Consider the following 25,882-nt stretch of genomic DNA (forward strand, 5'->3'; position numbering starts at 1 on the left):
GTCGAACTCTCGTTTAGAAGTTCGAAGTTCGTCGACCTTTTAAATATAACAGGTTCGGAAGTTAGGAAATCGTCGAATTTCTTAGCGTGATGAGCCCGAAAGTTCGAAAAAGTCAATTTTCGTAGCGTGAAAAATCGTAAGTTCGGAAAAAATCGAACTTCTCAGCGTCAAAAAATTCAGAAGTTTGAAAATCGTCGAATTGTTTATGTAATACGTTTTACGTTACGAAAATTTGCCGAACCTTAGAACCTCAGATTCGCAAAAAGTTCGCGGCATCTCTAATTAGTAACCACATGACAGGAAAAAGCTGACGGCGTCTGTCTGTGGACAAAACAGTGGAAAGGGAAGCGCGCCGCGTAGACAGCAGGAGAGTAGCAAAAGACAAAGGCGAGAGGGAAGCGACGTCAAGGGGGCGAAGCCAATGCGCGCACGGATGCTGGGGCGAGTCTGAACTTGTAGGTGAGCGGAGCACATACGTCTTGATTTGCGTTAAAAAGTGGAGTGTGAACCAAGTACTCGTGCTGGTCCAAGTAGGCGAGAGAAAAAATTATAGAAAGATCTGTTGGTGGATCCTTCGGGAATGCGTTAACATGACCCTTAGAGAAGGCCACACACGTCTCCCTTTGGGACACGCTAAAACGCTGACCCTTTTCCTTTTCTGTTTTGTCTTTCACTTTTGCTTCGTCCATTTTTTGCTGCCTCCCTTTAGCCTTGTTACCAGATCAGTGCTTGCGTTTCCCAGGGGGGTACGTGTGTGGAGTTCCCCAAAGGTCACGCTAACGCATTCCCTAAGAATCCGCCAAAGGACCGTCCTGTAAATTTTTTCGCCCCCTTTTCTGTGCTCTGCCTGTCAGAGTACATCGACACCCTTGGATACGGTCATCCATATTTCTCGTGCAAGAGCCACATTCATACCACCCGTGGAATGAACCGCAGCAATTTCACTTGTGGAGGGAACCGCGTCCGTCGTTTTAACTACACAGACATATCAGAGCCTATGCACCGCTACTACGGAAACCCAGAGCGAAGAACATCCGACGACGGATGAGCGGCAGCTGAACACTCCCGCATTCCACTTTTTTCGCGGCGCCTCCTCCTCTGTGCCTCCGCGCCAACTGTGCGACACTGCTTTGACGAAAACGAAAACGGTCGTTTTGAACAATACCAGGCGGTGTCTGTCAGTTTGTCAGCTCCGGGGAGAGAGGGAGAGCTTGACGCGTGCTGACGTCAGCGCTTTGGACCAATGGGAGTGTCGTACGTTTCACCCTCTCATCCCGGCGCTGAAAAAAAAGACACCATTGGGTTTTTGTCGAAACGAGCCATCTAAAACTAACACATTAAAAGCCAAAACAGAAAGGTGAAGGGTCAGCGTTAGCGTTTCCCGAAGGGGGACGTGTGTGGCTTTTCCCAAGGGTCATTTGCTAACGCACTCTCCAAAAAACACCAATAAATCTTCCTTTCTTTCTGCCTGTTATTGCAAGGGGAAATCTAACGCGTGTTTTGTAAGTTATAAACTTTAGGGGTTCATTCTGAGTATTATTTACACAAATCAGAAAAATCGTTGCACCTCTTTTAATATACTTTTCCTAAATTATTGATGTAGTGCGCTTGCAATCGTCGGAAGAAGTACCGGATGTTTCTGCGAAGACTTGAAAAAAAAATAGAAAACAGTATTGGGGGTGAGTAAAGTAAAGGTATATTTTCGGGAATAAACTGCAAGGCACAACAAACGTTAGGAATTACAACAAAAAAAAACAAAAAAAAATTAGCGAATTAAGAATTTAAGGTTGTCCAATTAACGTTTTTTATTAGTAAAAATTAACACGCGGTTCTAATAAAAAACGTGTTGAGTTTCATTGAGAACACCTAAATCAGTCGCTTTTAGAACGATTTTATGTACGCGAGAAACGCGGAAGTGCGCTCAAGTTCCCGCTCGTGCAGCAGGCGCAAGCCCGGGATTGCGAAAACGTGGATGATGTTCTTTCCATTTCCGTTTTCTCGTCGCCGGCCTTGGGCTTGCTGCACCGCACCCCACCCTTTCCACGTGCTTCAGGTAGTCCTAAAATTGGCACACTTAGGGGTTTTCGATGACGCTACGAAAGATTCGCAGTGGAGCCATGTTTATTTTGTAATGATAATAAAAGCTGTAAATTAAGGTAATTATTTTGCTAATAAGTATTTTTTTTATCCCTGACGTCCGCCGTGGCTAAAATTCTGTTTGCAAAAAAAAGTTTTTGTTTCTCTCAAATACCCTATTTTCAGGAATCTTTGAAATTCTGTGTAGAAACACAGCATATTTGATTAATGTCATCAATAATCGTTACATACATGTAACAAGTGAAATGTCTAAATTTCTAGAAAATGCCTCAGCTACATCGTCGCGATAACAAAGTGAGGAGGAGCCCAGCAAGGGGGGAAGACACGAAAGTTTAGACTCGTCCGCATGAATTTTTTTTTCTTTTTCCGTGATGCTATTATTTTTTTTACGCCATTTTAAGCGTTCGAGACAACTAAAAAAAGTTTCAATGTGGAGGTCGCCAATGGGAATTTTAAGGCAACTGGGCGCGGATAATCAGGACAACGTTCAATGTTCGCAATTCGGTTTTGTAATTCTGAATGGACAAACCTTTTCATATTACCATATATGGACCTTCACAAAGAGCACTTTTGTATTAACTAATTCACGGTACGAACATTGAAACGAAGTCACAGATGGACGAAAATAATCCCTGGAGAAGGGGAACAAGAGAGACAAAGGACAAACATAAATCTCCAAACACAGCTAGGTGACTGGTGAGCGACTGAAACAAACCGCCTGGTCCGGATATCGAACCCGGGACCTCTCCATTACAAGTGGAGCGCTCTACCAACTGAGTTAACCAGGGGTTAGACGTCAGTAGAGCAAACGGCCTTTATCAGTCGCCACCACTCTAACAACAACAAGGGTTATATTTAAGGTTATAATAATGCAATTAAATGCAAAGGTGCAAGCGAGCTGGACAAGAATGACGAAAATAATCCCTGGAGAAGGGGAACACGAGGGACAAAGGACAAACACAAATCTCCAAACACAGCTAGATGACTTGTGAGCGACTGAAACAAACCGCCTGGTCCGGATATCGAACCCGGGACCTCTCCATTACAAGTGGAGCGCTCTACCAACTGAGTTAACCAGGGATTAGACGTCAGTAGAGCAAACGGGCTTTACCAGTCGCCACCAGTCTAACAACAACAAGAGTTATATTTAAGGTTATAATAATGCAATTAAATGCAAAGGTGCAAGCGAGCTGGACAAGAATGACGAAAATAATCCCTGGAGAAGGGGAACACGAGGGACAAAGGACAAACACAAATCTCCAAACACAGCTAGGTGACTGGTGAGCGACTGAAACAAACCGCCTGGTCCGGATATCGAACCCGGGACCTCTCCATTACAAGTGGAGCGCTCTACCAACTGAGTTAACCAGGGGTTAGACGTCAGTAGAGCATACGGGCTTTACCAGTCGCCACCAGTCTAACAACAACAAGGGTTATATTTAAGGTTATAATAATGCAATTAAATGCAAAGGTGCAAGCGAGCTGGACAAGAATGACGAAAATAATCCCTGGAGAAGGGGAACACGAGGGACAAAGGACAAACACAAATCTCCAAACACAGCTAGGTGACTGGTGAGCGACTGAAACAAACCGCCTGGTCCGGATATCGAACCCGGGACCTCTCCATTACAAGTGGAGCGCTCTACCAACTGAGTTAACCAGGGGTTAGACGTCAGTAGAGCAAACGGGCTTTACCAGTCGCCACCAGTCTAACAACAACAAGGGTTATATTTAAGGTTATAATAATGCAATGAAATGCAAAGGTGCAAGCGAGCTGGACAAGAATGACGAAAATAATCCGTGGAGAAGGGGAACACGAGGGACAAAGGACAAACACAAATCTCCAAACACAGCTAGGTGACTGGTGAGCGACTGAAACAAACCGCCTGGTCCGGATATCGAACCCGGGACCTCTCCATTACAAGTGGAGCGCTCTACCAACTGAGTTAACCAGGGGTTAGACGTCAGTAGAGCAAACGGGCTTTACCAGTCGCCACCAGTCTAACAACAACAAGGGTTATATTTAAGGTTATAATAATGCAATTAAATGCAAAGGTGCAAGCGAGCTGGACAAGAATGACGAAAATAATCCCTGGAGAAGGGGAACACGAGGGACAAAGGACAAACACAAATCTCCAAACACAGCTAGGTGACTGGTGAGCGACTGAAACAAACCGCCTGGTCCGGATATCGAACCCGGGACCTCTCCATTACAAGTGGAGCGCTCTACCAACTGAGTTAACCAGGGGTTAGACGTCAGTAGAGCAAACGGGCTTTACCAGTCGCCACCAGTCTAACAACAACAAGGGTTATATTTAAGGTTATAATAATGCAATTAAATGCAAAGGTGCAAGCGAGCTGGACAAGAATGACGAAAATAATCCCTGGAGAAGGGGAACACGAGGGACAAAGGACAAACACAAATCTCCAAACACAGCTAGGTGACTTGTGAGCGACTGAAACAAACCGCCTGGTCCGGATATCGAACCCGGGACCTCTCCATTACAAGTGGAGCGCTCTACCAACTGAGTTAACCAGGGGTTAGACGTCAGTAGAGCAAACGGGCTTTACCAGTCGCCACCAGTCTAACAACAACAAGAGTTATATTTAAGGTTATAATAATGCAATTGAATGCAAAGGTGCAAGCGAGCTGGACAAGAATGACGAAAATAATCCCTGGAGAAGGGGAACACGAGGGACAAAGGACAAACACAAATCTCCAAACACAGCTAGGTGACTGGTGAGCGACTGAAACAAACCGCCTGGTCCGGATATCGAACCCGGGACCTCTCCATTACAAGTGGAGCGCTCCACCAACTGAGTTAACCAGGGGTTAGACGTCAGTAGAGCAAACGGCCTTTATCAGTCGCCACCACTCTAACAACAACAAGGGTTATATTTAAGGTTATAATAATGCAATTAAATGCAAAGGTGCAAGCGAGCTGGACAAGAATGACGAAAATAATCCCTGGAGAAGGGGAACACGAGGGACAAAGGACAAACACAAATCTCCAAACACAGCTAGGTGACTGGTGAGCGACTGAAACAAACCGCCTGGTCCGGATATCGAACCCGGGACCTCTCCATTACAAGTGGAGCGCTCTACCAACTGAGTTAACCAGGGGTTAGACGTCAGTAGAGCAAACGGGCTTTACCAGTCGCCACCAGTCTAACAACAACAAGGGTTATATTTAAGGTTATAATAATGCAATTAAATGCAAAGGTGCAAGCGAGCTGGACAAGAATGACGAAAATAATCCCTGGAGAAGGGGAACACGAGGGACAAAGGACAAACACAAATCTCCAAACACAGCTAGGTGACTGGTGAGCGACTGAAACAAACCGCCTGGTCCGGATATCGAACCCGGGACCTCTCCATTACAAGTGGAGCGCTCTACCAACTGAGTTAACCAGGGGTTAGACGTCAGTAGAGCAAACGGGCTTTACCAGTCGCCACCAGTCTAACAACAACAAGGGTTATATTTAAGGTTATAATAATGCAATTAAATGCAAAGGTGCAAGCGAGCTGGACAAGAATGACGAAAATAATCCCTGGAGAAGGGGAACACGAGGGACAAAGGACAAACACAAATCTCCAAACACAGCTAGGTGACTGGTGAGCGACTGAAACAAACCGCCTGGTCCGGATATCGAACCCGGGACCTCTCCATTACAAGTGGAGCGCTCTACCAACTGAGTTAACCAGGGGTTAGACGTCAGTAGAGCAAACGGGCTTTACCAGTCGCCACCAGTCTAACAACAACAAGGGTTATATTTAAGGTTATAATAATGCAATTAAATGCAAAGGTGCAAGCGAGCTGGACAAGAATGACGAAAATAATCCCTGGAGAAGAGGAACACGAGGGACAAAGGACAAACACAAATCTCCAAACACAGCTAGGTGACTGGTGAGCGACTGAAACAAACCGCCTGGTCCGGATATCAAACCCGGGACCTCTCCATTACAAGTGGAGCGCTCTACCAACTGAGTTAACCAGGGGTTAGACGTCAGTAGAGCAAACGGGCTTTACCAGTCGCCACCAGTCTAACAACAACAAGGGTTATATTTAAGGTTATAATAATGCAATTAAATGCAAAGGTGCAAGCGAGCTGGACAAGAATGACGAAAATAATCCCTGGAGAAGGGGAACACGAGGGACAAAGGACAAACACAAATCTCCAAACACTGCTAGGTGACTGGTGAGCGACTGAAACAAACCGCCTGGTCCGGATATCGAACCCGGGTCCTCTCCATTACAAGTGGAGCGCTCTACCAACTGAGTTAACCAGGGGTTAGACGTCAGTAGAGCAAACGGGCTTTATCAGTCGCCACCAGTCTAACAACAACAAGGGTTATATTTAAGGTTATAATAATGCAATTAAATGCAAAGGTGCAAGCGAGCTGGACAAGAATGACGAAAATAATCCCTGGAGAAGAGGAACACGAGGGACAAAGGACAAACATAAATCTCCATAAAACTCTGTTTGGAGATTTATGTTTGTCCTTTGTCCCTCTTGTTGCCCTTCTCCAGGGATTTTTTTCGTCAGTCTTGTCCAGCTCGCTTGCACCTTTGCATTTAATTGCATTATAATCACAGATGGAGTAACGCGAGGAGTTAGTAAAACGTTGTACTACAGTGCCTTTCAAACAGCAAATCGGGCGTCGAATTGCTTTTCTTTTTTTTTGAACCTCCTTAAAGTCTTTTGACGTGCTGCATTCAGTGTACCTCACTTTACGGCACAGCACAGCCTACGCAGGGACGTAAGCATTCAGCATGCAGATTTATAACCGACCACGAAACATAAATTTAAAGATTACTCACTTCTCGTTTTCCGCGTTGTGGTCGTCATTGTTTTTTTCTGCGCTTTTGTAGTTATAGTTTCTGTTGAAAGAAGTACATACATACATATTAAACTACAGCACTCTGAAATTCAATTTTCCACCTAACAAAGAAAAAAAAAAGATTTCGGAGAGGTGCCCGACAGTTGATGTAAAAAGCATAAAATGAACAGAGCAACCAACGTTCGTAATGAAGAATGTCGGTACCCGCATAAAAGCCACGGTTCCGCTTTTATATATTTTTTTACAAAACTATTGACTTTTCAGCTAACCCAGGGCTAGCTGTAACGTTGGAGCAAAACAACGCGCGCCGTAGGCGGCTAAATTTTAATGAACTGGTGTTCTGAGCGTAACGCGACCGTCATCAATGTCGTGCCTGTAAAGCGGAAACCACGTTTAAGCTTTATTTCTTCTACGATTCGTTCATTTATACAGAACGAGTAATCCCGTACAAATATTTGGGTAATTATAATTCGATAGGAAATCAAAACACACCCTTTTGAAACCGGAGAACTCATCTCCAAAGGAATCTGTTGGCGATATATTTAATTTGAGGTGTCCGATCCGGCTGTGGATTTCCTCTTTCGTTGTTTCAGGCGCCTTATCTCGCGCCCCGAATCAATATGAGAATTTAGTCAAAAAGACTCTGGCCATAAAGCGTCCGTTATCTGTTTGAGACGCGATCGATTTCGACGCAAATAACTAGCGATCCCGTTATTTACTTTTTTTTTTGTTTTGTTTTTTTCTTTTCTCGTTTGCGCGAACTTGCATTTGAGGCCTTCCGGTTTTTGCTCGGATCTGCAGGCTTCCTTGTGCGTAAAAATTACGATTTTTTAAAAGTGCGCGCCTTCTATTAGCCGCCGCGCCCACCATTGTTTGGACACGCACTCTGAACATGTGTTGGACAGGAGCACTGCGTCGGCGGTCGACAATACCACGGCCAATCGAGAAAGAATGCTGCGTCACCGTTGGACAAGAGCTCGGACCCACTCACACGCTTCGTAACCAAGAAATACCAACCAAAAATGTTGCTTGGTGGGGTTTTGAAAAGTGTATAATCCCCTTCGTCTGGCTTTACGGTTGATCATCTCCTTCGTGTAAGCACGCATCCCCCAAATAAAGTGTAACCATGAATTTACAACATGGCGCCAGGTAGCTGGGCAGGTTCGCACGGTGTATGTAATCGACACGGGTTCTCTAAAGGGCGGCACAAACACAGAGAAATCTCAAACTGAACCTCCATCAGGACCTTCGCTCTAAAACTGATACCCATGCATTTATCGACTTTCAAAAAGCATTTGACAAGGTACTACATCAACGACTTCTTAAATTACGCGCTTTCCATACACAACCATCTGCCATACAGTAGATATGGAATTTGCTCGTCGACCGCCCGCAAAGTGTCTGCTCTAAATGTGAATCCTCGTGTCATCGGAAAGTAAAACCAGGGGTACCGCAGGGAACCGTGCTGCGCCTACTACTTTTCCTTTTGTACGTAAACGACTTGCCCGCTGCCGTACAGTCCACCATGCGTTTCTACGCCGATGATTGTGTAATGTATAGAAAAACATCTAGCATTCGTGATTGTATTGAACTTCAAAACGACCTAATTACAATTCAAACATGGTGTCTAAAGTGGCAAATGGAGATAAACGATTAAAAAAACAAAATTTCTAAACTTTAGTACTTTGCGATATTTAGTTGATTTCGACTACACTTTCTTCGATGGGGTTTTTGAGTATGCGCATACGTATAAATTATCTTGGGGCTCATTTCACATCAAAACATCTCTCGGGAAACCCACGTCAATCACATAAGTGCAAAATGAAATCAAAGCCTCGATTTTCTACGACGAAATCTCCACATGGCCAACTGGGAAACAAAGCTTGTAGCATATATTGCCCTCATTCGATCTCAACTCGAATACGCTTTTATAATATATAATTCACATCAGTTTCATTTGACACAAAAAGTACGAACCCTCCCCTCCTCGTCCTCAAGAGCTGCGCTGTAATTCAGCATTACAAGAAATCGTAAAGGTCTTTCATTTTTTGTTTCCTCTTATTCCGTTTGCTTCACTTCATCATTGCCACAGCAGGACAGGTTATTGCCATCTTAGATTCTATACTGTTTTAATGCGAAGACATTAACTGTCCCATGGAGCGAGCCGACGTCATCAGATTGAAGCGCGAAAATGGCACCGAGTTTCCCTGATCCCAAAGGTCCCATTGGCTGGCGCGCGGCGACGAGGCTCCCATTGGCCGCTGCGCGCGTCAGTTTCAACGACCGCCGCCAGATGGCGCTTCGTGTCCGTACAGCGCGAAACACATGTACGACGAAACCGTCCGATCCGACGTGCGGACGGCCGGAATGACCTTGGGAGGCGAGGGTTTCCGTAGCACCGGAGAGCGTTGAAAACCCTCTCCTCCGACCGTCGTACTGCCTGATCGGACGTCGGATCGGACGGTTTCGTCGTACATGTGTTTCGCGCTTACCGCCAGCGCGCCGATAAAACTAACCGCCGCAACCCCATGCAACTACGGGCCTCGCGCCGGTTAAAATGGACACGTTGGCGCGCGCTCGGAGACTTCTTTCTGCTCGTCTCGCCGCCGACCAACATGGCGCCGCCTCTAGCATCCACATCGTCGGCGGTTCTTCTGCTCGTTTCGACGCCGAGGAGCATGGCGCCGCCTCTAGCATCCATATCCTCGGACATTCATGCTTTCGCATTCACAACTAATAAGAAGTGCTTAGGTGTCTTCCGACTTTTTCTTCTCCCCAGCATAGGCCTTTGTAGAGCCTTGTCAACGCCCGCTTCGGTGGCTCAGCATCACGGTAAGACAAGAGAAGGTCAGCAATGGCGGCTGTAATCTGGTGCGTGTACAAAGCTTCTACACAAACAGGGGTGGTAACGCCGTCTTCCCTCCGAAGAAAACGCACTAGACGGTCCTTTCCCGAGGACCACACACCTGACGCTCTGCTAATACTAGAGTGGTTTCCAGGCATTTTGTTTTTGTTATAGTGAATATAATTATACATAAAAAAAAAGTTTTGTGCTTTCGAGTTTATTTCTTAAGCGGAAGGGGTGTTTTTTGGTGTCTGTATATTTTAAGCATAAGGCAAAAAATGTCCGTGTTTATCGTAACTTCTGTAACAAGAAAAAAAAATCAGTATACGAGAATTCGATTTTTTAATGTCTAGGAAACGTGTGCGTGACCCGAACACTTAGAAAACCTCCTGATATCACTACCAGAAGGCAACGAAAAGGGTGGGGTTCCCGTATATAAAGCAGCAGCCCCGCGTGAACAGTTCAGTGGAGGCTGCATTCCCCATCAACATAAAATAAAAACTGTAGATACAAGTTTCTTCCCTTGATGCTTGGGTTCTTCTCATTCATAGAGAGCTTCACTTCGAGTGTTTTCTTCTTCGATTTTGATAAAAACCGGATCGGAGGATATTTTCGGATTTTATCGTTATATAGACCAAACAATTATTTCCGCTACAACCTGCTTTCCTACCCCAGTTCAGGAAGGCCCTCAGCCGGCTATGTCGTACCCCATTACTTCAACAAAGACCTTTCAGACAACAACCTAGTTATAAGACATGGGTTACTGAATGAATCTAAACTTACTGACCTGTTATCTCCGCTGCGCTCTCCATCGTCGTTTTTGGAAAGAGCCCTGTTGGTGAAAGTAGGTGAGAAAGCAACGCGAAATGATGATAAATGCTAGTTAAAACATGAATGTCTGTCTATCCGTGGAGTTATTTCTCACTTATTTCGTGAAAGTGACCATATAATTACCTATCGGTCGCAAAAAATATGGTGCACAGCTTTTTGTCCGTATACCTATCTGGTACGCAGTACACGTAGCCAAGCTACCCAATAGTCGATCCATATCCTCTATTATTATTTGACGTGTTTATTACATACCTGTAGAATTTACGAATGTAATACGTTTTCCCGATATAATTAAGTTGTTGCGATTAGGACGTTCCGTTCTATTAGTCAGGTCACTTTCAAGCTACTATTTTTTCAAGGTGTATTAACGTAGTTTTGATTGTCTCGGCAGTTTCAAAAACTTGTTAACAACCAATGTCTCCTGTTTAATTCTCCAGCGCACGTGTAACCTGTAATGACCGCCCGCGTCTCCAATGCGCGTATTAACGCAACTGAAAAATACCCATAATTTGTAGTCCTTTTGCAGTTAATGTTTTAGATATAGGAAGCACCTCATAGGATACAAGATCGAGGGACTGTAATTATTATATGCTCTTTGTTGTAACGAGTACAAGCTTACTCTTCATAGAGTGTAAATCGGACCGTTTGATGAGCACACTTAAAGCTACACAAATATCCAAACGCCAGCACCACCGTGGCGAATAAAAATTAAAATAATACAAAATCGCTCAAATCAAGCTTTAAATTGGGAGTGCAAACACTGCCTCTTCGTCTGCGTGTTGCCTGGTTGCCGTTGGAACTGCTATGGAAACTTCGCTTAAGAGTATCGGCAGTTCTGCCATCTTGGTGCTCAAAATCCTTGTTGACTATAATGATTTGAATAAAAACTATTGCGCAAAAATAATTCCTATTTTTTACCGTCTATCTTATTTGATGTTTTCTATATGCATTTGTTTTGTATTTAAACCAAAAAATTATCAAGCAAGAAAAAAGTATTAAGCTGAGCACGATCACAAAGCAGTGGTCTTCTAAGCGAACCGCAAAGTTGAGCTTTTTTTCTACAATTCTCTTCGTCCGTCAGTTGCGTACGTTCTATGACAAGTCAATAATAGCGTGAACGAATGAAACTATACTTCGTCTCATCCTACGGTGGACTGAAGGCCAAAGCCACGGGCCGCCAGGTCCAATCACGTTTCACGCTAAACTATGACTTGCTTAACATTGATTAGGCGTGCTAATAATGCTCTGAATCAAAAAGCGCTGCATCATTCTAACACTGCAAAGAGGCTGTATGTCGTGGCTTCTTTTACAATGTAAAATGATTGAGTCACTGAGTGCCATTTGATTTGAACCCCCGTCCGCCCTTCCCATCAGTGATCCGAGACCCCGGCAAGTGCATCGAAGCAAAATATCACGCTATTAAGCGACTCATGATTGAATCTGGCAATCCGTAGCTTTTGCCTTTAGTCCATCGTAGGGTGAGACAAAGTATAGCAACAAAAAAAAAAAAAGTATTATTGAAAAAAAAGTCAAACGCAAAAGAAAGCGAATAAAGCGTCTTCACTCACCAAAATATATTAAGCTTTTTTTCTACTATGGCGGGATTCAATCAATAAAATGTTGTTAACCCGAAAAATAATTTTCAACCCAGGTAAAAATCCTCCTCGCCACTCTTCCCATTTCCCCCTCCCCCACTCTTAACTGGACGGCAGGAGGACACCTTTTGTTGCTGCATCTTGGGGCTGGATAAGCCGGGATAAGCTCCCGGCTTATCCAGTCCTAAGGTGCAGAAACAAAAAAAAGTCCCCCCGCCGTCAAGACAGCAGTGGGAGAGGGGGAAATGGAAAGGGTGGCGAGAAGGATTTTCACCCTGGTAAAAAAATATTTTACAGGTCGGTCTTTTGTATTTTGACTTTACGATACTTTTTTGTTCCGCATTGTTTTTAGTGATCAGACGAATTGGTGAATCAATCTGTCATGTTTCAACATACATGTAGTATTTAAAAATCAGTTTTATGCATACAGTGACATAAATCAAATTATTATATTTTAAATCAAATAGATCATATTTAAGTAAAATAAACCTGATTTATGGGATATATTTTATTATGTATATTGAAAATTTTCTTATATTGAAAATATTGAAAAAAGCTATACATAATAAAATGAATATTTTATTATGTATAGCTGTATATTGAAAATAGCCCCCGTAACTAAAAAGCCGGAATAATATACAAAAAGTGTACAAAAATGCAGCAGGTAGCCAATGACATTACTGTAATTTTCTCTCTTGTAGCTCTATACATTGGACCGTGTGTGTGAGAGAGGAGTATGCAATGAAATATAAATATGATGCCTGGACATTTAAATATTCGTGATCCTACTATAATCTAAAACTGGTGGTGGATCGTGGTCACGAGGGGGCCGGACATGGGCCCGCGGGGTCCAAGGGAGAACAAGGCGAGGATGGCACGGGCAGAGCTCAGGCGGCGAGCTCGAGAATGGTCGGCTATACGGAACGGTGAAAGGACAATGCGCTGCCTCCAGATAGTCCAACTGTGAGACAGTAAATCCTTCCGTACCACTCGTTATCTGACCTCTTTTGGGGTGGTCGAGGCGGGATTTGATCGGGCGATGGCTCAAGTGGACAGCCACAAGCTATGTGCACTTAAGGGCCGTTGAATGAAAGTGAAAATGATTGACGCGTAGCCTTTTTTCCAGTCGATGGCTCCAATATTATGTTTGGCCCCTGAGTCTGTTAGTGAGTGGAGAACCACTTGTAAAATGGTACTAGGAGAAAGATTAATGAACTAAAGTTGAACCAAACGGCTATATAATGAAACATCTAAAAAACATTAACATGATTCGTTCATGCTTGCGGCATCCCCTGCTGTAACGTTTGAATCTGAGCCAGCTAATGGAGGAAGTAGAATTTAAAAAAAAAGTTCATTGTTAGTGCTATTGAACATTTTATCAGACAACATCTCAACCTATATTTTGCGGCTATTCATTAAATATTCAAAGGAGGAGAACAAGTTTTCTAAAGAAAATAGGGAAAGGAATTACATCTTTTTATTACCGTCGTGACCCTTTTTGTAATGTTCGGAGCTGACCAGGTTGATCGGCGTTGGCAGAATTGAATAAGTACTTCAAAAGTTATCTTTATACGAACTATGATTCAACAGAATCTAAAGCAGCTGTGCACGGCTATTTGACGAAGAAGAATCAATTACGGACATGTTTTGTTCATCGCTGTGGCATTAGTTCAAACGCTTCAGTCTGAACCCCGGTGAAATGGAATTCTAGAAATATGCCGAATGTTGCTGCTATTGAAACATCAATTAAAGTTATAAGCCCACTAGTGGGTGTGGAGTAGTAAAAATATATATAAAATGCTGATGCTGCTGAAACTTCAATCACAGAAAAGCTATGCGGAGAGGAAGTCGTCTGCTTCTTTTGCAGGTGTTGTGGTGACGTCAGAACAACACCGAGCTCTGATTGGCTTTCATTGAAAAGTTAGTAAGAGACCTTAATCCTAGATGCCTCAAGGTCTACCCAATGTTTCTTTTTTTAATCAGCCAATAAGAGCTCAGCGTTCGGACATCATCGTAACCTCTGTGCAAGAATCAGACGAACGTGTGCTCCGCATATGTACAATTAACTAATAATTCAAAAAAATTGAATTGATAACATGGTTTTTTTATGGTCGTGGTTCTGTTCATGGTAATTTTTGAGTCTGACCCTTTTGACAGGGAAGGGCAAATAGCAAAGGAAATCGTTAGGGCAATTTAAACTTAAACCTTGCATATTTATAAGCTTTACGACTAATTAGGAAATATGATAATATGACTAACATGGTGTGTTCACTGCTTTAAAAGCTTAAGTTGTAAAGGCGAAATCGGACCAAAGGCGTAGAATGACATAAATATCAAAAATATTTGTGCCATAAACCCTTTTATGGCAAACAAATTATTAAGCTACGTTTGATTATTAGTGTGTACATTAACTTATATGTCTTGTACATTGTGGTTCCGTTTGCTTAAATTTTCGAAGCTGTCCCTGTCAACGCAAGATGTTAGAATGAAAAACAAAAAAGTATGCCAAAAGCCAGCGCGATAAGTATCTAAAGTTATGGTTGATACGAATTTGAGGACGGTGAACAAAGCACTTACATGTCGTGTCCATTGCTGTGGTAACCTCAGCTGTATTGAACAAATCGGACCCCGCTAATGAACGAAGGCAGAATGACATATATACGTCATATGTTGGCCCCATTAAAACGGGTGACATAAACTTTATAACTAGGTTTAACAGTCATTAGACTAAAAAGAAACTCATTTACATGTTTTTTTCCTCTTTGTAGTTTCGTTAATTATAGTGGCTGAGTCTGTTTCTGTCGACATTCGTAAAAAAAATTGAATGACGCAGAACAAATGGGCATTGTTGGAACTCTGACTACACAGAATATAACGGGATAACAGTTGAATTAAACTTAAAACAAAAATACCTTGCTCGTTAAGTCTATTGACGGGGCTGCTTCCGGTTTAATGTCTTAATGTAACTACATTTTAAAACTAGTTTGCGAAAATGGTTTATACTCCATTAAATCTTGGTGAGACAGAATCTGAAGACATTATGTTCTTGGGAAAATTGTAACAAGAGATTTGCATTTAATATTTTTTTTTTAAATTCTGCATATGCCCGCAAAACTATTCTTTTAAGGAAAAAGAAAAACAGTAGCAAAATTAATTTTGCGTGAGATGTTAATTAGTGAGCAAGCGGCATCTCTTAGTCTTCCTACATGGCGAACTCACTTGCCATGGCCATTTCGGATTTATCGCCTGTTCCTATTAATGCAACATGACTGGTTTGGTGGGCATACCACCAAGCCCAGCAATAAAAAAATATGAATTGATTAGTCTGTTACTCAACGCCAACGAAATGTTATCACTGTAGGGTTACAAAGTACTGGATTAATGTTAGCGAAAACGGCTATGAGAACTTCGAAAAATAACATATATCAACTTGGATTGAGCGCGTTGGTAATAAATTAAAAAATATGCGAAAGAGTCAGACGAAGAGGACGGACAGGACAGACATCTTTCGTTTGTCCTGTCTAGCTTAATATGAGTTCGAATATGCCCAAAAGACCTCACGAACGTATTTGTATACCATCCCAAGGGAGGGTCCTGCAACAATATTTGGACTTCGGTCAAATCATTGTGGGAGTTGATCCATATCACGCGTGCAGTAAACTGAAAACCGCATTTTGCCTGAGTGTGTTAGTACTTTTTTCAATTATTAATGGTCAACTATTGAGTTTCTGAGAGCCTCCCAACTGCCCTCCACTTTTACATAGTCCTGCAAGGAACGTGCGCAGTGACATGTAGCTGGGTGCAATGCGGACACTGCTTCATGTTGGGTTCTCTTTTCAGAGCCTCCAGCGCGCGCTACCTCTTCGACCACAAATCGTTCCGCGCCGAATCGCGGCGCAGCTTGCAGGGCGGCGGAGCTAGCCATTCCCGGCGATTTGTGGATAACCAGGGATCGCGACAAGAGAAGAAACACCGCAGGAAAGCTTGCAAATCGGACGCTGTCTTCACGTTTCAAAGAGACGACATGAATAAAAAAAAAAATGTTGATCCTGTTTCCCGTCTTGGGTCCCTCCTTTTCTACTCCTTTTCTGCTTCAGTGGTGCGTTCAGTCTTTGAGCAGTATAGCCTGTGTGTTTTGGTTCCGTGAAAAGGCTCTATAAAGTAGAGTCCCCCATCATCTTCCCTTTTGTGTCTGAACGCGTTTGTATTCGAATTCCACCATGAAAAACCAACATGTGTTTGAGCCAACCAGGATTTCAAAAACGCGAAGCAAAAGCAAACCGATATTGCTTATTGCTGTCTAATGTGCCCCTTTGTTTGTAAATAAATGTAATGAATGATAGAAACTATAAATAAGCCGTTAAGGGAGTTATTGGAAGCCGCTGAAGCCCATTGTGTGCCTCCACTTGCTGCGCGCTGCATTTGGGAATCGCAGCGGCAGAAAACGCTCCTGATCAGAGAGTCAAGGTCGAAATACGTGAGACGAAAACTTGAGAACTGTGGCGCGGTGCCGCTAGCTGCAGTGATTTGGCTGCAGATCGCAACGTCACTGCGGAGAGAGGTCCCATAATGAAGTTCAGGCATCCCGCACATCCTGATATAAAACCCTGATCACTCTAGCAAAACATGACAAAAAGAGGTACTGGTTTTATGCCGGTCGGGCAGCTGGTGCTACTAACGCGTAGTATAATAAAATAATGTCGAGGATACAAGGCCTTCGACGAATTTCTCCATGTTGAAACGGAAACAATTGATAAATATAAGCTTTAGTTTGGCATATAAAGAAACACCTTGACAACTTATTCCAAGGCACCCAAAGCTTCGACATAAGATAATAGAATAAAGGCAAAAAAGTTTTAATATATTAAGTGGCTCAATCGGATCCTCCTAACCCACAATAGTAAAATTAACAAAGTACCCTAACGATAGCAGTCTTGAACCTCTGAATATACAGTACCAAAGCATATACAACTTTGGTGACCTTTCAATGAAAGCGACAAATTACATACATGGTGCATTTATTGGTGTGGCGGCTTCAGTTCTAACGATTGACTGCCAACTTGGAACTAAAAAGGTGGTTTTGAGAAAATATGCAAAATTTTAATACTATTTGAACTTTGACGAAGCATAATTTTAATATATAATCGACAACAGTTATGGAAATCGCGGTAAAGCATTACTAACCAGTTGCGTGCAATGCTGTGGTGACGTCAGTTGGTATGTTTGAATCTGATCCTTCCAAAATAAAGTAGAATTTGAAAAACAAAATCAGTTATGAGTTGGCCCTATTAAATATTAAAACTTGGATGAGACAACACCTGAAGTTACAACCGACTACTATTGAATTAATATCATAAACATCCGGGGAAAGGAATACTGACCCGTTGCGTTCATTGCATTGGTAACTTCAGTTGCCATGGCTGAATCTGACTCTGTTGAAGAGAAAATAAAGTTGGTTAGAGTTGACAGAATAGGTAAGATGTCAACACTATTGAAACTTTAACAAGACCAAATTTCGGCACTATAATTTAATGCAATGGAAATAGCAAAAATCGAAGGAAACAAATAATGCACTGACCCGTGACGCTTATTGATGCAGTAAAATTGATTAAAATGGTTAAATTTGACCTTGTTGCAGTGAAGGCAGTGTTTGAAGAAATATATACTGTATTAGCACTATAGAAACGCTAATTAGTCGAAATCTGAAGCTACAGTTCACTTCCATTTATTGAACAGACCAATCTTCATAAAGTCTTTCTGACCCGTTGTATTCATATGTGCGGTAAGATCAGTTGGAATGTTTGGACCTGACCCTGCTATAATAAAGGAGAGTGAGCAAAATAGGTAAAATATGAATATAATGCAATTAAATGCAAAATTACAAGCTTTTACTTTACTGCTGTTTAAAAATTGCCTCAAGTTAGAATTTACCACAATTAAATTATTATTTAAATAAAAACATTATTGGGAAAAGATCAGTCACCCGCTGCGTTCACCTCTATTAATATTGGTTTAAATATTTGAATCCGACTCTGTTGCCATGAAGCTGAGTCGGCAAATTAGGTAAAGTATTAGAGCTATTAAAGCTTCTTTCATTGGAAGCCGCAGCTGACCACCTTTAAATCGATACAGCAAGCATCTTGAGAATAAATTAATGCACCATTGAATTCACTGCTGTGATAAGATCAGTTGGATTTTTGTTAATTGCGCTCCTATTAAAGTTAGAGTTAAACTTATGTAAGATATTAGCTTTGTTGAAGTTTGGTGAGACAAAATAGGACGCTAGATTTTACTGCCTTTAACTGAACTTAAAAAAAGTCTTCCCACGATGGAATTACTGACCCGTTGCGTCCATTGCTGTCGCGCCATCAGGTGGAATCATTGAACTGCCCCTTGGTGCTGTGAAGGTAGAGTTCACAAAGTATGTAAGAAATTCACACCATTAACTTTGATAGAACATAATCTTCAACTACAATAGACTACCAATGAATCAATATGAACATTATCTGAAACATTACTGACCCGTTTTATTTATTAGTGTTGTAATATTAATTTGAAAGTTGAATTCTGACCCGTTTTGGGATGCAGGTAGCGTTATCCAATACATAAAATATTAATTACATTCTAACAGTTCTGCCACAAAATTAAAAAAAGGAGGGTTATGATTTGATGCGTTCACGGTGGTAACATCACATACCATACGTTTTTAAACCTGTATGAGACTAATACCAAAGCTTCGACATAAGATAATTAAATTAAGGTAAAATCGCTACTCGTCGCGTTGGTGGTTATGGTTTCTAGTTATTAAGTGGCTAAATCAGATACTCTTAACCCACAATAGTAAAATTAATAAAGTACCCCAACGACAGCACTCTTAAACCTCTGAATATACAGTACCAAAGCATATACAACTTTGGTGACCTTTAAACGAAAGCGATTAATTACTTACATGGTGCATTTATTGGTGTGGTGGCTTCAGTTCTAACGATTGACTGCCAACTTGAAACTAAAAAGGTGGTTTTGAGAAAATATGTACAATATTAATACTATTTGAACTTTGACGAAGCATAATTTTAATATATAATCGACAACAGTTATGGAAATCGCGGTATAAGCATTACTAACCAGTTGCGTGCAATGCTGTGGTGACGTCAGTTGGTATGTTTGAATCTGATCCTTCCAAAATAAAGTAGAATTTGAAAAACAAAATCAGTTATAAGTTGACCCTATTAAAACTTGGATGAGACAACACCTAAAGCTACAACCGACTACTATTGAATTAATATCGTAAACACCCGGGGAAAGGAATACTGACCTGTTGCGTCCAATGCTTTGGTATCGTCAGCTGGCATGGATGAATCTGACTCTGTTGAAGAGAAGATAAAGTTGGTTAGAGTTGACAGAATAGGTGAGATGTCAAGGCTATTGAAACTTTAGCACGACAAAATTTAACTCTATAATTTAATACCATTGAAATACTAAGAATCTTAGAAAACAAAAAATGTACTGACCCGTTGCGCTTATTGATGCAGTAATATTGATTGAAATGGTTAAATTTGACTCTGGTGCAATAAAGGTAGAGTTTGAACATATATCCTTTATTAGCACTACGGAAACGCTAATTAGTCAAAATCCGAAGCTACAATTAACTTCTACTTATTGAACAGACCAATATTCATAACACCTTGTTGACTCGTTGTGTTCACTTGCGCGGTTAGATCAGTTGGAATGTTTGGACCTGACCCTGCTATAATAAAGCAGAGTGAGCAAAATAGGTAAAATATGAATATCATGCAATTAAATGAAAAAGTGCAAGCTTTTACTTTACTGCTGTTTAAAAATTGCCTCAAGTTAGAATTTACCACCATTGAATTAATATTTGAAAAAAAAATCATTATTGGAAAAGATCAGTCATCCGCTGCGTTCACCTCTAATAATATTGGTTTAAATATTTGAATCCGACTCTGTTGCCATGAAGCAGAGTGGGCAAATTAGGAAAAGTATTAGAGCTATTAAAGCTTCTTTCATTGGAAGCCATAGCTGACTACCTTTAAATTGATACAGCAAGCATCTTGAGAATAAATTAATGCACCATAGAACTCATTGCTGTGATAAGATCAGTTGAATTTTTTTTAAATTGCGCTCCTATTAAAGTTAGAGTTAAACGTATGTAAGATATTAGCTCTGTTGAAGTTTTGATGAGACAAAATAGAACGCTAGATTTGACTGCCATTAACTGAACTTAAAAAAGTCTTCCCACAATGGAATTACTGACCCGTTGCGTCCATCGCTGTCGCGTCATCAGATGGAATCATTGAATAGACCCTTGGTGCTGTGAAGGTAGAGTTAACAAAGTATTTCAAAAATTAACACCATTAACTTTGATAGAACACAATCTTCGACTACAATAGACTACCAATGAATCAATATGAAAATTATCTGAAACATTACTGACCCGTTTTATTTATTAGTGTTGTAATATTAATTTGAAAGTTGAATTCTGACCCGTTTTGGGATGCAGGTAGTGTTATCAAATACATAAAATATTAATTACATTCTAACAGTTCTGCCACAAAATTTAAAGAAGGGAACGGTTATGATTTGATGCGTTCACGGTGGTAACATCAGATACCATACGTTTTTAAACCTGTATGAGACTAATACAAAAGCTTTGAGATAAGATAATTGAATAAAGGTAAAATCGCTACTCGTCGCGTTGGTGGTTATGGTTTCAAGTTATTAAGTGGCTGAATCGGATGCTCTTAACCCACAATAGTAAAATTAATAAGGCACCCTAACCACATCACTCTTAAACCTCTGAATATACAGTACCGAAGCATAAAAAACATTGGTGACCTTTAAATGAAAGCGAATAATTACTTACATCGTGCATTTATTGGTGTGGTGGCTTCAGTTCTAACGATTGATTGCCAACTTGGAACTAAAAGGGTGGTTTTGAGAAAATATGTAAAATGTTAATTCTATTTGAACTTTGACGAAGTATACCCAGGCAGCACCGAGTTCTGGGCCAAAACTTGGCTTGCGTCTGGCAGTTTAGGGCATTAAGAAGCCCGAAGAAGCCAAAGTAGTGCCAAACCTGACCTCCCTTGGCAACAGTCTGGGTATCTTGGCCCTAATTCGCCAAACAAGTGCCAAACTTAGGCTTCGCCGCCGGGTGGTTCGGCTGTCGTCTGGCATCTTCGGGCCCAAATCGCCTAAAAAATGACAGATTTAGGCTTACTGCCCGGTAGTTCGGCAGATCTTTGGCATTTTTGGGCCAAAATCGCCAAACTAATGCCAAAGTTAGGCTTGACTTTTCGATAGTTCGGCTATCACCTGGCACATTCGGGCCAAAATCGCCACAGATGTGCCAGAGTTAGGCTTACTACCTTGTAGTTCGGCAGAGCTTTGGCATTTTTGGGCCAAAATCGCCGAACTAATGCCAAAGTTAGGCTTCACTTTTTGACAGTTCGGCTGTCACCTGGCACATTCGGGCCAAAATCGCCAGAGATGTGCCAGAGTTAGGCTTACTACCTTGTAGTTCGGCAGAGCTTTGGCATTTTCGGGCCAAAATCGCCAAACTTATGCCAAAGTTAGGCTTCACTTTTTGACAGTTCGGCTGTCACCTGGCACATTCGGGTCAAAATCGCCACAAATGTGCCAGAGTTAGGCTTACTACCTTGTAGTTCGGTTGAGATCTGGCATCTTTGGGCCCAAGTCGCCAAACGAGAGCCCAAGTTAGGCTTCGCTTCCCGATAGTTTGGCTGTGATCTGGCAGCTGCGGGCCAAAGTTGCCAAACAAGTGCCAGAACTAGGCTTACTGCCTTGGAGTTCGGCTGATGAAATATTTGATGTACTCGGGTGGTCTTCATCTTAATTAAATAGAAATCAAGTTTTATTCGGCTGGCAACTTTATCCTATTTTTGGTGTCTCTTGATTTCTGGAGTCCAAAGGTTGGCTGAATGTTTTGACGCGGCTGGAGCAGGCTTTGCAAACGCAAATAAATTGTGCCAGAGGTTGCACTCGCGCGTAGGTACACAAGCCAATATCGGGGCGCGCCGTGACACTGGTTCGACATTATGGCGCGTTCACACCGGCGATGCGATCTAGTCGCGCCATAACTTTCATCGCAAAAGCGACCATCGCGGGCAAAACGTGACGGGTTTTGAGCAGTCGCTTGCTGACCCGACTTTTTACGATGCACTCTAGTCGCGGAGAGGCCGAGCCAACCAACGGCGTTCGGAGCGAGAGTTTTTGAGAAGCGAATCGCCAACGAAGGCGTTGGACTCGCTCATCGCGCACGCCAAATTGACCAACTAATTACTTTTATTTATTTTTTTTTTTTTTTGCGATGCGATTTAGTTGGATCGCTCGACTGCTTACATCCCCGGTGTGAATCCGCCTTTACAGAAAGTGCTGCCATTGAGCTAACACTGCGCAAGACGGATGTACGCACGTTTCCACAAGAGATATCATTATTAGGCGGCGCATTGCAAAAGCGAGCGTGGCTCTGTGCGTGTCTTGCATTGTGATTGAGCACTGTCAAATCCTAGCGATAACAAAGAGCGGAAACGACCGGGGCTCCGTGGCGCGGCTCCCGCATCACAGTTGGGGAATGAAAATAAAATCCCGGAAATTGTACTATTTTACCGTGTTGATACTTTTTCAACATTAAAAAGTGGAGACACAAAAGGGACGATACAGACAGGACAATCTGAACTTTAAAGGCCGCTGTACAAACGGGACGTTCTACAGAGAAGAACCTTCTCTCCCGAAGCTAGGGGACGGGGAGGGAAAGGGCCATCGTTGGGTGGAAAGAGCGTCTAGAGAATGGGATTAGCCTCGGGGCGAGTCATCTTCTCGAGAGGGAGTGGGGACGGAACAAAGCTGCGGTGGGGGTTCCGGCTAAAAGGTGGAAGAAAGTTAAGCTTGTCAAACGGCGACCTCAGATCCGAGGACGGGCACTTTAGAGAATTTGAAAAAAGCTGCTTGATTAGCCGGACGACCCAGTGCGGTCTACTGGTTCTAGAAGGTGACTCGCATGAAGAAAACTCGTTTTGCTCGAAAACTCTAAAAGCATTCTGGACGTGAACTCTTGCCACAAATAAAAATAACACATGCATGAAAAACTACGAAGGCAACTAAGCTTTCTCCTATGATGGGAGAATGCGTGAGCATTACAGGCGGAGTTATGTTGGCGCAACTTGCAATAAAGAAAGAAAAAAAAAAGTTATGTTGGCGCAACGGACAGCGCGCTAGTTTCACGATCAAGCGGGCCTAGCTTCGAAACCGGGCTGGTATTTTTTCTCGTGTTCTTTTTTTTTTTTTTTATTTCGTTTATTTTTTTTTTGGTCACGTAACAAAAAAAATCACATGAACAGAATATTTTTTTTGGCCACGTCACCAGATTTTTTTTTTATTTCTCCTTTCCTTCAGTTTTTCTTTCTTTTTTTTTCCTTTTTATTGGTCTACGCTTCCTATCGCAAAACTCTTTGCACCTATTTCGCGTTAAATTGGCGTTAGCCAAATCATTTTATTTATGGCAGGGAGTTCTGCCGTACGTATTTTATGTTACTATTACCAACCCTGGCTTGCAATTTCTGCTATCCAAAGGACTGGACTATGCCCTTGCTCCACGGTACGTTCCAAAACCTGACTTCATAATTGAAATTGAAGAGAAACTCAGACATGTGCACGATGTCACAGGGGTAAATCTCGCGAGAAGCCGCGTTGTCAGTGTTTCGAACAATGTGAAACCGGCCGGGTCAAATTTAGATCAACAAGAACGCATTGCTCTTAAGGAGTTGAAGTCAGACAGCCCCATCATGATTTGAAAGGCCGACAAAGGAAAAGGAACCGTTGTGCTTGATAGGGATGACTACATGAAGAAGATGTATGAAGTTATAAATGACAGTCGCTATTTCGTGAGGCTATCAAGAGATCCCGCTGCTAAGTCCGAAAGAGAGTTAGCTGACCACCTTCGAGAGCTGAAAAAGAAAGGACGCATCAGTGACGACCTATACCGTCGCCTCTTCTCCTTTGACGCCGCGACACCCAAGATGTATGGACTCCCTAAAATTCACAAACCGGGTTGCCCCCTACGCCCGATTGTATATGTTATTGTTTCATCCACTTACAGCCTTTCCAAATATCTGGTTATGATTCTGAGCCCTCTTACGGGAAAGAATGAGTTTAGCGTCCGGAATTCCCGTGACTTTGTTGAACTTATACGCGCTCAGACCCTGCTACCGCGCGAGGCTATGGTATCCTTTGATGTGATTTCATTATTTACGAATGTCCCCAACACCCTGGCGGTTGATGTCGCCCGTGACCGGTTGTTGGCAGACCAGTCGTTGTCCACTCGCACAACCCTCCTAGTTGATGACGTTATACTCCTTTTGCGTTTTTGTCTCAACCAGTGTAATTTTAGTTTTAATGGGGACATATTTCATCAGGTCAGCGGATGCCCTATGGGGAGTCCAGTTTTCGTAACCGTCTCGAATCTCGTCATGGAATATATATGTTGAGGAAAAGGTAATGTCTGGCATTGATTTCCCCGTGAAGTTCTACCGTCGCTATGTCGATGACACTTTTGTAATAGTTAACAGAGAGAACGTAACCGATTTTCACCGCAATTTGAATAGTGTCCACCCCTCAATTCAGTTCACCTGCGAACATGAAACCGATAGTACCTTGCCGTTTTTTTATGTACGTGTCCATAGAACTAGTGAATCTTTCTCTAAGATGGAGACATCCGTATATGGTAAACCATGTGACAGACAAAACTTTCTTGACTACCACTCTCATCACCCTACTCAACACAAAAGCTCCGTTGTAAGATCGTTGCCTTCATCGTTCAGAAACAGTCCCATCTAACTCAACACTTAGCGATCAAGAACTTAGCCATGTGCGGGAGGCTTTGAAGAAACGTAACTACCCCGACCGGTTTATCAATCGCGTTAAGAAACAAATGTCCCGTCGGCGCCCGGATCGAGCCGAACGAACACGTGACGTCGTGTGCATCCCGTACGTTAAGGGGGTTTCGGAGGCATTGGGACGCGCCCTTAGGCCGTTGGGGGTACGAACTGTATACAAACCCTACAGAACAATTGCCAATCTTATCTCCAAGCCAAAAGACCCGACCCCGCCAGAGGCAGAAAGGGTCGTGATCTACCAGGTGCAGTGCAAGGAATGTGACGCTTCCTACATTGGAGAGACGGAACGAAAAAGAAAAACAAGACTAAAAGAACACGCACAGGATATGTCGCCAATTCCACGAACGCCGCCCGCTTCAAGTCCGAACTCGTCGACCATGCCTGGACGTCAGGACACCAATTTGACTTTGACAAGGCGTGGGATAAAAGGTGGGGACTGAGGAAGCTGCTGGAATCTTGGTTCATCCAGAACGACAAACGCGGAAGTGATTCATCGCTGGTAAACAAGAACCGTGGCCCCCTGCCGGACGTGTACACAAACTTTATGCCTAAATAGCCGAACTTTTTTCTGCGACTCTCACTCGCTCTGCGCTCTACTGAAGATGCCTCCCGCATGGGAGGCGAAACGTTTAATTAAATTGTTATTTTTGTGATGTCAAGCCGTTTTTGTTATTACATTTATCATGTCTTCGCCCGGCTTCTGGAGTATTTTTGCGCTCCTAAATTCACCGGTACG

The 25,882-nt window shown here is 42.6% G+C and overlaps 1 long non-coding RNA gene across 1 annotated transcript; it reads right to left on the reverse strand.

Moving 5' to 3' along the window:
- Positions 1-18,553: 18,553 nt before the first annotated feature.
- On the reverse strand, positions 18,554-21,153 carry LOC121838538. Its single transcript, XR_006078512.1, has 4 exons — positions 21,096-21,153; positions 20,487-20,543; positions 19,527-19,577; positions 18,554-18,610 (listed from the first exon to the last, which is right to left on the reverse strand). It is a non-coding gene; the product is annotated as an uncharacterized LOC121838538 (long non-coding RNA).
- Between the last annotated feature and the right edge of the window lie 4,729 nt (positions 21,154-25,882).

Source organism: Ixodes scapularis, unplaced genomic scaffold (genome assembly GCF_016920785.2).
Source record: "Ixodes scapularis isolate PalLabHiFi unplaced genomic scaffold, ASM1692078v2 PGA_scaffold0__279_contigs__length_252992795, whole genome shotgun sequence".
Taxonomy (NCBI): domain Eukaryota; kingdom Metazoa; phylum Arthropoda; class Arachnida; order Ixodida; family Ixodidae; genus Ixodes; species Ixodes scapularis.